Genomic DNA, 9,353 nt, shown 5'->3' on the forward strand with positions numbered 1-9,353 from the left:
GGAGCGTGCTGTGTTAGCTAGTGGGCTACACGCTTGAGTCGGGGGCAAAATAGCCCGACGTTGGACGCCAAAATGTAATGGCGTAAACGAATGCAGACAGATTGTAAAAATATATACAGCTTTAATGGAGAAATAGACTTACAGAACCACTGTTCCTGCGGAGACCAGGAAAGCAGAAGCAAGTGCTGGGAGTTTGCTCATCAGATTTATATGTAAACATTAGCCTGAGGCAAACACGCCCCCTAAGGGGAGGGACTTATCCCTACACTGGACATCTAGATGTCTAAAGAGGAAAAGGTAATTATTCAGATAGGATCACCAAGCAAAAAGAATTATGACTTATGAGAGCAGGTCATCTGAGTGTAACAATCTCTGAATATAAATTATAATAATAGTCATGACTCACTTAGAAATCAAAACTGGCTTTGGAATTGGAAATCTCCTGAGGAGATGGACAGGGTGACAGCAATGGTGGCCCAGACTGAAGCGGGATAGCAGACAGAAAATGAATGTGTCTGGGAATACATGTTCAGGATTTTCTTTAAATTATCAAAAGCTGAGAATCCTTTGGGGGAAAAAGACTTTTTTATGCTGACATGCAGCCTTGAGGATTTCTTTGCAAAGCGAGGTGGAGGGCCCTCTGTGTAGTCACTACTTGCAGGCTATGCTATGCTCCTTACTTGGAATAGGATTTGTTGGCAGGAGTGGAGCATGATGGGAAAGAGGGGACTGGAAACAGGAACTACTGCTTCTGGCTCCTAGACCCTGTTAGAACCTATGAAATGAATCCTGCTTTCTATCTTGAATAATGAATTTGTAACAGGACTTAGAGCATTTGTGAATGGTCTTAGCAAATTTTGTCAAATATCTATTCTCACCACGAACAAAACATCAAAAAGAAATTGGCTTAAAGAATTCATATAAATAGCAGGAGAAACACACCATAAATCTTTTGAATGGAAATTCCAGATTTTCATAACTACAGAAATATTTCCAGTGATTTAGCAGAAAGGTGTGGCAAACTAATATAAAAGTAGGAACATTCTTCTTCAGGGAGGAATTAGCCCCATTCCATCATTGTTCTAGGATGGGAATCGCATTGTTGCTGCTGTCTGGAGCTGACCTGGAGAAAGCAGTGTCAGTACTGATGAGACTGGGAGACTTGAAATCAACCCCCTGTTTTCGCTTGTGTTGTCACTTGCATGTAGTGGACTGTATAAAAAACTGGTTTTGGAGATCTGTGTGGAGCTGTTCTCTGTCTCTCAGATCTTGGCCATGGTAACACCCCTGAGCACCTTGCCTAAGAAATCCTGACCCTGCCCTTGGCCAGCAGTTGTTAATCATTTGAGGAATGCTTGCTTGAAACCATCAATGCAGACTGGTTTTTCTGGGATACCTTTGATCTCTTTCCTCCCTTTCATGGTGAATGGTGCCAAAATAAAAGTAACTGGTAGCTGTCAGGGCCATTTAGATTTTGTGACTGTGCCAAATCAGCAGATGACCAGACACCCAGGTTTTTCCCTCACTCTATTCTGGATCACTGGACAGCATCTAGAATTCTACAGTTCTCCATATTTCCTAACCTAGGCCCCTGTACTTTCCCTTGCCTAAGGATTTAGGGGCTTTAAACCCCTCATGGATTTTGTGCCCACCCCTCCTCTCTCTCCTTGTTATCATAAGTGCTGAACTGAAGCCTGATCACACTGGCCCTTCGTGACTATTTATATTTTTAAAAATTAGTTTTTAAAGTTGGCATTCAAGGCAGCATGTTTCATTGTGGCATTTCTTTACAAAATTTTTGTTGCTCTCCTTCATTCTCCTATTCCCCTACCTGCTCCTACTGGTCTCCATCCTCTTCTCTGTCTGGCCCCTCTTCTCAATTCCACAGTCCTCATGATGGAAGCTTGAAATCACCTGTGATGAGACTATTGCCACCACAAGAATTTCCAGGTACTGCAAGCCAGGGTCCCTGTTATCAAACTGGGGGTCATAGTCTATCCCAGGAGCTCAAGTTAGGTAACATCTTCCTGCTACAGAAAGACAGCTGTTAAAAGTGTACTAGCATACCATCAGACACACAATGCGTACATATGTGATATATATGTGTATATGAGAATACACAGTATATGTCTTTTGTGTTTATGTTTGCATATATGCATCTATCATTATAAATACAGATATAACGTATATCTGTAAATATGTAGTGATATATATTGTATGAAGATGTGTATGGATGTTATAAATCTGTAAATTTGTAGTATATGTATGTATGTATTCATATATATATGTATGTAGTATAGATGTGTTATATATCCATATAATATAGATGTAAGTATGCAGGGATGTACATACCATTGTCTATGTATGTGCATACATGTATATATGATATGCATGTATGCAGCATATATGTAAATTATATGTATAGTTTATAGTTATAGTGTGTGCATATGAGTAGTATGCATGTGTGTATATATAGTATTTATATGTAGTGTGTGGTGAATGTGTATAGTGTATATATAACAAATACATGTACATGAGATATACACATGTATAGTGTGTATATATAGTGTGCATATGTGTATAGTGTGTATGTATAATATATTTTTGTATATTATACTACAATACATTTGTTATTTGTTAATTCCTATGTTAATTCTGGAAAGATATGAGAAAATCAGTAACAAGTTTCCTGAAGTGGGAAAAATGTAGTTTCTTAAGAATAATAGAGAGGCTGGGTAGTAGTAGCACATACCTTTAATGCCAACACATCAGAGGGAGTGGCAGGCAAATCTGTCAGTTTGAGGCCAGCTTGGTCTGGTCTACAGAGTGGAGTTCCAGAACAGCTAAGACTACACAGAGAAACCCTGCCTTGAAAAACGAAACCAAACCAAAAACCAAAGAGTAGAAAGGAATTTCACATCATTCCTTTTTCATGTTTGGCTTTTATCACCACCTGGTAACAACTGATAAGATTAATCATTTACATATAGATGTTGCTTACTGTGTGCAAGGTAGGTTGTAAGTGATTATACACATGTCTCATGTAAACACCCTGCAAGACATGCTGTTGTCTATAATTTGCAGATAAGAACCTTAAGACCTTGGTTAGTTAAGTATTTTCTTGAAAATCAAAGGAAGTAATGTTCCCGTTTTGAAGACCATGATCTTTCTGGCAAGTTAAGAAACTATTTTCTTCAGAATAATGGGGTAATGTCCTTGTCTATAGGCAATGGCCCTGTAACCCACAGGATTTAAGTAACCATTTTCTGCAGAAATTAATGGGAAGTAACATTGTTTTGCAAACACAGAATATTACAAGTCATCTATTTAAGTGCTGTGCTTGGCCAAGAATAAGGAGGAAAAAGGAAGAGAAAGAAAAGAGGGGGGTAAGTTGAACAGGAGAGATTGGAGCAGTGGGGTGGGAGGCAATCTCAGTGTGCTGCTGTGTCCTGGGATAGCCTCCACATTTGCCATTTGAGCATCACAGTCATTTGCCTACTGTCAAGATGGGGGAGCTGAACTCAAAGACTGTATTTCTCATACCTGTGACAGAAGACCTGAAAGGAGCCACTTAAGGAAGAGAGCATTTCCTTTGACCCTTGATTTAAGGATAGGTACCCACCATGATAGGGAAGGCATGGTGCTGGGACCCTGTCATAGGGGCTGGGATTCACTGAGAATCTAGTTAATCTTTCCATGAAGCATTGGATGCTGCCCTCCAATGTGGAAGGCCCACCATAGTGGTCCTGCATCGTCCAGCTAGGTCTGTGTCCTAAAAGTTCCACACGCTTTTAATACAGTGGCATCAACTGGGGACCAGGTATTGAAAAATATGAGCCTGTGGTGACATTTTGCCTGAAAACCATAAGAGATAGAGACTTGAGGTTTATCTCTGGCTTAATGGAGCCAGCACTTGGTCTCAGGCCAGTATTTTTCTTAGGGTACTGTTGAGTACAGAACAGAGATGGGAGAAAGAAGTAAAAAAGGAGGAACAGAGTAGATGCTGAGAATGCTACCAAGAAAATGGCTGTGAGGAGCAAGGCATTAAGAAAACCAAAAAGGAAAGGATGGAGAGAGAAAGGGGAGGGAGAGAGAGCACAAGAGAATGAAATGATCTGAGAGATATTTGATGGTGGCGGCGTCAACAGAGAGGAGGAGAGGAGAGGGTAGAAGGGTAAGCTCAGGTCCTGAGGTGGGACCTGTCAGAGCCTGCTGTACTCACCAGTGTGTATGCAATGGGTACCATGACATCCTTTCTTCCAGAATCTATTAGTGCCAATAGATGAAGAGTAAGTGGTAGGGTCTGGTGAGCCACTTCCCCCTCTACAGCTGACACTAAAGACAAAAGCTAGTAAATATGGGAAGGAGATTTGTAAGGAATAAAGGGAGATGGCATGGGTGGGAAGGAAGAGAGGATGGGGAAGTGGATCCAGAACACATTATATGCATGTATGGAATTGTCAAAGAGCAAAACCTAGTTTTTAAAACTTTTATTCTTTGAGAATTTTATGCAGTGTGTTTTGACCACATTCACCCTTCTTCAATTCCTCCCAGATCCATTTTTTTCCCTATCCATCCAACTTTGTGTCCTTCTTAATTTGCCCACCCATCAAGTCCCATTGTGTTGCTCATATGTTCATGGATTTGTGGCCTGCCACTGGAACATGGTCAACCTATTAGGGACTTTAAAAAAATTTATGAGAATTTTATATAAAACTGTATTTACAGCATTTCCACATCTCCCATCTCCTCACTCTAGTTCCTGCTGCATCTCTCTCTCAAATACTTGATCTCTATTTTAATGCTCACATAAATCACACACCCATACCCGCACCACATACGCCATAATGAGTCTATTAATGTTGCTTGTATGTACATGTGCTTCTGGGGACCACTTTGGATTTGATAACCTATTTGGCACGTTCTTTGAGAAGAAGACTGCCTTTCCCTCTCAGCAGTCATTAATTGCCAGTAGTTCTTCACTTAGGGGTGGGGCCATGTAAGATTTTTCCCCGCTCGTGTTTACATGTCAGCTAGCTTTCATTTTACAGGTCTTGTTTGGACAACCATTCCGTCAAGATTTCATGAGTTGCAGTTTCCTTGTCATGTCTAAAAGAACAAAATTTACTAATAGCAAGTATAATCTCAGTTACGATGGAAACTATAACACAGATAACGCCACATTTCCACTTAACATCTGTTTTTATTATCTCAGAAAAGTTGAATGGGAAATTGAAATCTCTAATACATATGCAATACTGCTTTGAAAAATCAACAAAATCAGGGGTAGAAGTGGGAGAATCTGTGATTCCTTTGAAGCAATAACATCCTCATAAAAAAATATAGCTTTAGTGTGGGTGCTTATACTTCTTAATGTTTAACTTAAATCTCAAGAACAACATTTCCAAGTAAGTCTCTTTTGACAGTTTCCAGGTACTTCTTTACCACACCCAGTGGGTGCCAGCTTGCAACACAGATAAAAGTTAGGAAGCACCCTTCTCTCCCTCTACAGGCTGGGTTTCCTTTAAATGTACCACCCAGGCATTTGCCTGATAACTTGAAGCAACCCCAGAGCTAGCCCCAGTATATACTGCTGGTTGCCACTTTCTCCTCTCTATCTTTCCTCTGTGCTGGAGGCCTGTGGAGATTCCCCAGGGTCTGTAAGTACCAAAATATTTCTTTAACCAAACTTTCTCTTATATGTGCTTGTGTCACTGAAGTTGTTTGTACTTTGACACCCTGATAGTGAAGGTCCTGGGTCCTTGCTGGGGACAGCAGTTACCAGCTAAATTGCTCAAGAAATTCAGGTAGTATGGGGATGGAGCAATTTTGTAAATAGAATAAAAGCAACCTTTTTTGAATAAAAAGTCAATCTCGTGTTGACTTGTGAATCATATCAGCTCTGATAGTCACTGGCAATAGCAACTCTCAACTGGTAGTTTCTTTCCCCAGAGCTAATTTTGTCTGATGGAACTTGGCTCTTTTCATTAGTTCGTCCCTCAGGATAGAGGAGTCTTTGGGGATGGACGTGTATGGGGAAGCTGGAGAGGTACAGGTGTCCAGTCCATCTCCTAGCAAACTCTACAAAGACTTGAAACATCTAAGCCATTTCTGAAGTGAGGAATTTCTAGATTGGAGCAGGGCAAGGGCAGGGCAGGAGTTATGGCTAGCCCTTGAACCCACTGTTCTTAAATGGTTGGGGTGTAGTCAAGGGAACCTCCTTCTCAGTGTCCACCAAGGAGTCTGGTCTTCTGAATCTCTAACCTAAGGGTGGGGTATTGGGTAGGAGACAGTGTGGACTGTCCTCCAGGAAGGTAGTATGTTCACGATATGCCTTTGCCCTTCAGCTTAGCCTTATCCTACCAGCAGCCATATCAATAACCTCACTTTAAGTGAATCACTGCCCTCCTGGGCTGAGAGCCAGTGGCTGAAGAGACAAAAATATTTGGTTCAAAGCCAGAGAACCTTCTAATAGGCTTTCAACAAGGACCCAGATATTCTTTTCTGTGCCTCACCTCAATTTTTTTTTTAAAAATGACTACTTGAATTCAACCCATGACATGACATTTATCAGATAATCACTACAAATAAGACTGTACTGGTCGACTGATCTCCCTTAAAGAATACTCATCTAGGTTCATTTCTACAGAAACCACAGCTAGAGTCAATACTGACCTTTGAACTTCATTAACTCACCACAAAGTGGGACGTGACTGCGCCACAGAATAAAGCAATATTGAAAGTAGTTGAGAGTTTAAGATGAACCCTGAAGAGTCTCCCACGTCACAACTATCCGGTATACATAAGCGGTGAGCCATGACTATAATTTAAATTTTAAGGTTTTCATCACATTCACTTATTTAGAGTGTATATGAAGGGTGTGCATGTGGTATGGTTTATATGTGGAAGTCAAAGACAATTTATGGGAGCCATTTCCTTCTTCCATGTGGGTTTGAGGAATCAAACTCAGATCATGAGACTTGAAGGCAAGTGCTATCATAGTGAAGCCCTCCAAACAGGTGAAGTTTAGTTTCTTAACTACTTATTTTTTTTATTGGGGTAAAACACATAAATTTACCATCTTGATCATGTAAAAGTAAACAAATCAATAGCAATTATCACATTTTCCGGGAAGTCCAAGTGTCATCTCTGTCTAATTTCAGAATATTTTTAGCACCCCAAAAGGAACCTCCTACCTCACTCTCCAGTCCCAGGCAGCTACTGACCTGCTTCCTATCACTGTGTGTTAGATCCTGTTCTCAATGTAGGGTGGTTATATAAGATATGACCTTTGTGTTTGTCTCTGTCACTGAGGATTTCCTTTGTAAGGTCCACCTACAATGTAGAATGTACAGGAAACTTTTGATTCCTGAGTGATAAACCATCACTCAACTAGATCACATTTTGTTTGGGTGTTCATCACTTGATGACAATGGGTCGGTTCTGCCTGTTAGTTATTATGAACAACTTGTAGGTTGGTTTTCAAGGTTTTGTTTGAATACCTGCTTTGACTTACTTGGACTATATACCTAGGACTGAAATTTCTGGGTCACATTGTAGTTGTTTGTTTGCTGCTTATATATGTGTGCAGCGTGGAACTCGACATCAGATGTCTTTCTCAGTTGCTCTTCACCTTATTTTTTGAGACAGGGTCACACACTGAAACTGTTGCTCACAGATTTAGGTAGATCAGATGGGTAGCAAGTCCCTGGGTTTGTCCTATCCTCACCTCCACAGAGGTTACAGGCACACACTGCTTTGTCACTTGGATGCTAGAGATTGAATTCAAATCTTCTTGCTCAGCAAGCATTTTACTGAATAAGTCATCTCTCCACCTCTCTCTTTTGCCTTTTTGAGATCAAGCATCACTCTGAGGCCTTGATCCCCAATCAATATCCTCTTATGTCAATTTTTTACGTGGTAGGATTACAGGCATAAGCTACCATGCCAGCTTTTCTGTGCAGCATTTCTGAGAACCACTGAACTGCTTTCTGCTATGCTGTTATAAAATGCAGCCACTTTTCAGTATCCATGGAGTGTTGATTCCAGACCAGCACTAGCCCTCTGCAGACACCCATACTCCGAGGTATCCTGTTCTCTTATGTAAGACATCGTGGTACCTGCAGAGATCCACACATCCCCTTGGCTTTCAGTTCTGGGAGCAGGTGATCCACTGTCTTCTTCAGTGGATAGTGGCTGGAAAGTGTCTGGGCCTCTTTAATGGAACAGTAAGTTTCTCAGAGGGTCACTGAATTTGCATATACAGACCCTGAAAATGTTGAGGGCACCAGGTGTTTGTAGCCATTATATTCTGAATTCTGGCATTTCAACAAGTCATGACAAAATTTCTTGCTGAACTATTGTGTGCTCTTTGAATTTTCTTTTAAGATTTATTTTTATTTGTATACAAGTTTGGATGCTTGAAGAGGGTGTTGGATCCTCTGGAACCAGAGTTATAAGCAGTTGTGAGCTGCCTAATACAGGTGCTAGGGACTGAGCTTGGGTCCTCTGGAAGAACAGCAAGTGTTCTTATCTTTTTATTCTTCTCTCACGCCTCATGCAATATATCCCAACTGCAATTTCCCTTCCCTCCACGCCTCCCGGTCCCCCCACTACCTCCATCTCCCCAAATCCACTCCTCCTCAGTTTCCCTTTAAAAGAGCAACCTCCTAGGGATAGCAACTGAACATTGCATAACAGGATGCATTAATACTAGACACTAACCCTCATTTCAAGACTGGGTGAGGCAACCCAGTAGGAGGAAAAGGGTCCCAAGAGCAGGCCAAAGAGTCAGAGGTACCCCCACTCCCAATTTAGGAGTCCCCCCCACAACCTCAAACTAAACAAGGACTACATATATGCAGAAGGCCTAGCCGCAGAACCATGCAGGTTCTGTGATTGCCACCTCAGTCTCTATAAGCCCATCTGAACCCTGCTTATTCAATTCTGTGGGCCATGTTCTCTGGGTATCCTCAACCTCTCTGGCTCCTACAATCCTCCTTCTCCCTTGGGATTCCCTGAGCTCCACCTAAAGTTTGGTTGTGGATCTTACTCTCTCCTTTTGTCCATTCCTCTCCAACCTGGTCCTGCCTGTTCCCATCCCCACCTACTCCCAGTCCACCCACAAAATCTATTCTATTTCCCCTTCCCAGGGAGATCCATGCAACCTCCCCCCCGCCCGAAACCTCCTTTTTACTTAGCTTCTCTGGGACTGTGGATTATAGTGTGGGTATCCTTAATAGCTAATATCTACTGATAAGTGAGTACATATCGTTTTCATCTTTCTAGGTCTGTGTTACTTTACTCAGGATGATTTTTTGTAGTTCTATTCATTCGTCTGAGGTTTCATGATG

Source organism: Microtus oregoni, unplaced genomic scaffold, assembly GCF_018167655.1.
Source record: "Microtus oregoni isolate MIOR12 unplaced genomic scaffold, Mior012 000006F_ref0000085, whole genome shotgun sequence".
Classification (NCBI taxonomy): domain Eukaryota; kingdom Metazoa; phylum Chordata; class Mammalia; order Rodentia; family Cricetidae; genus Microtus; species Microtus oregoni.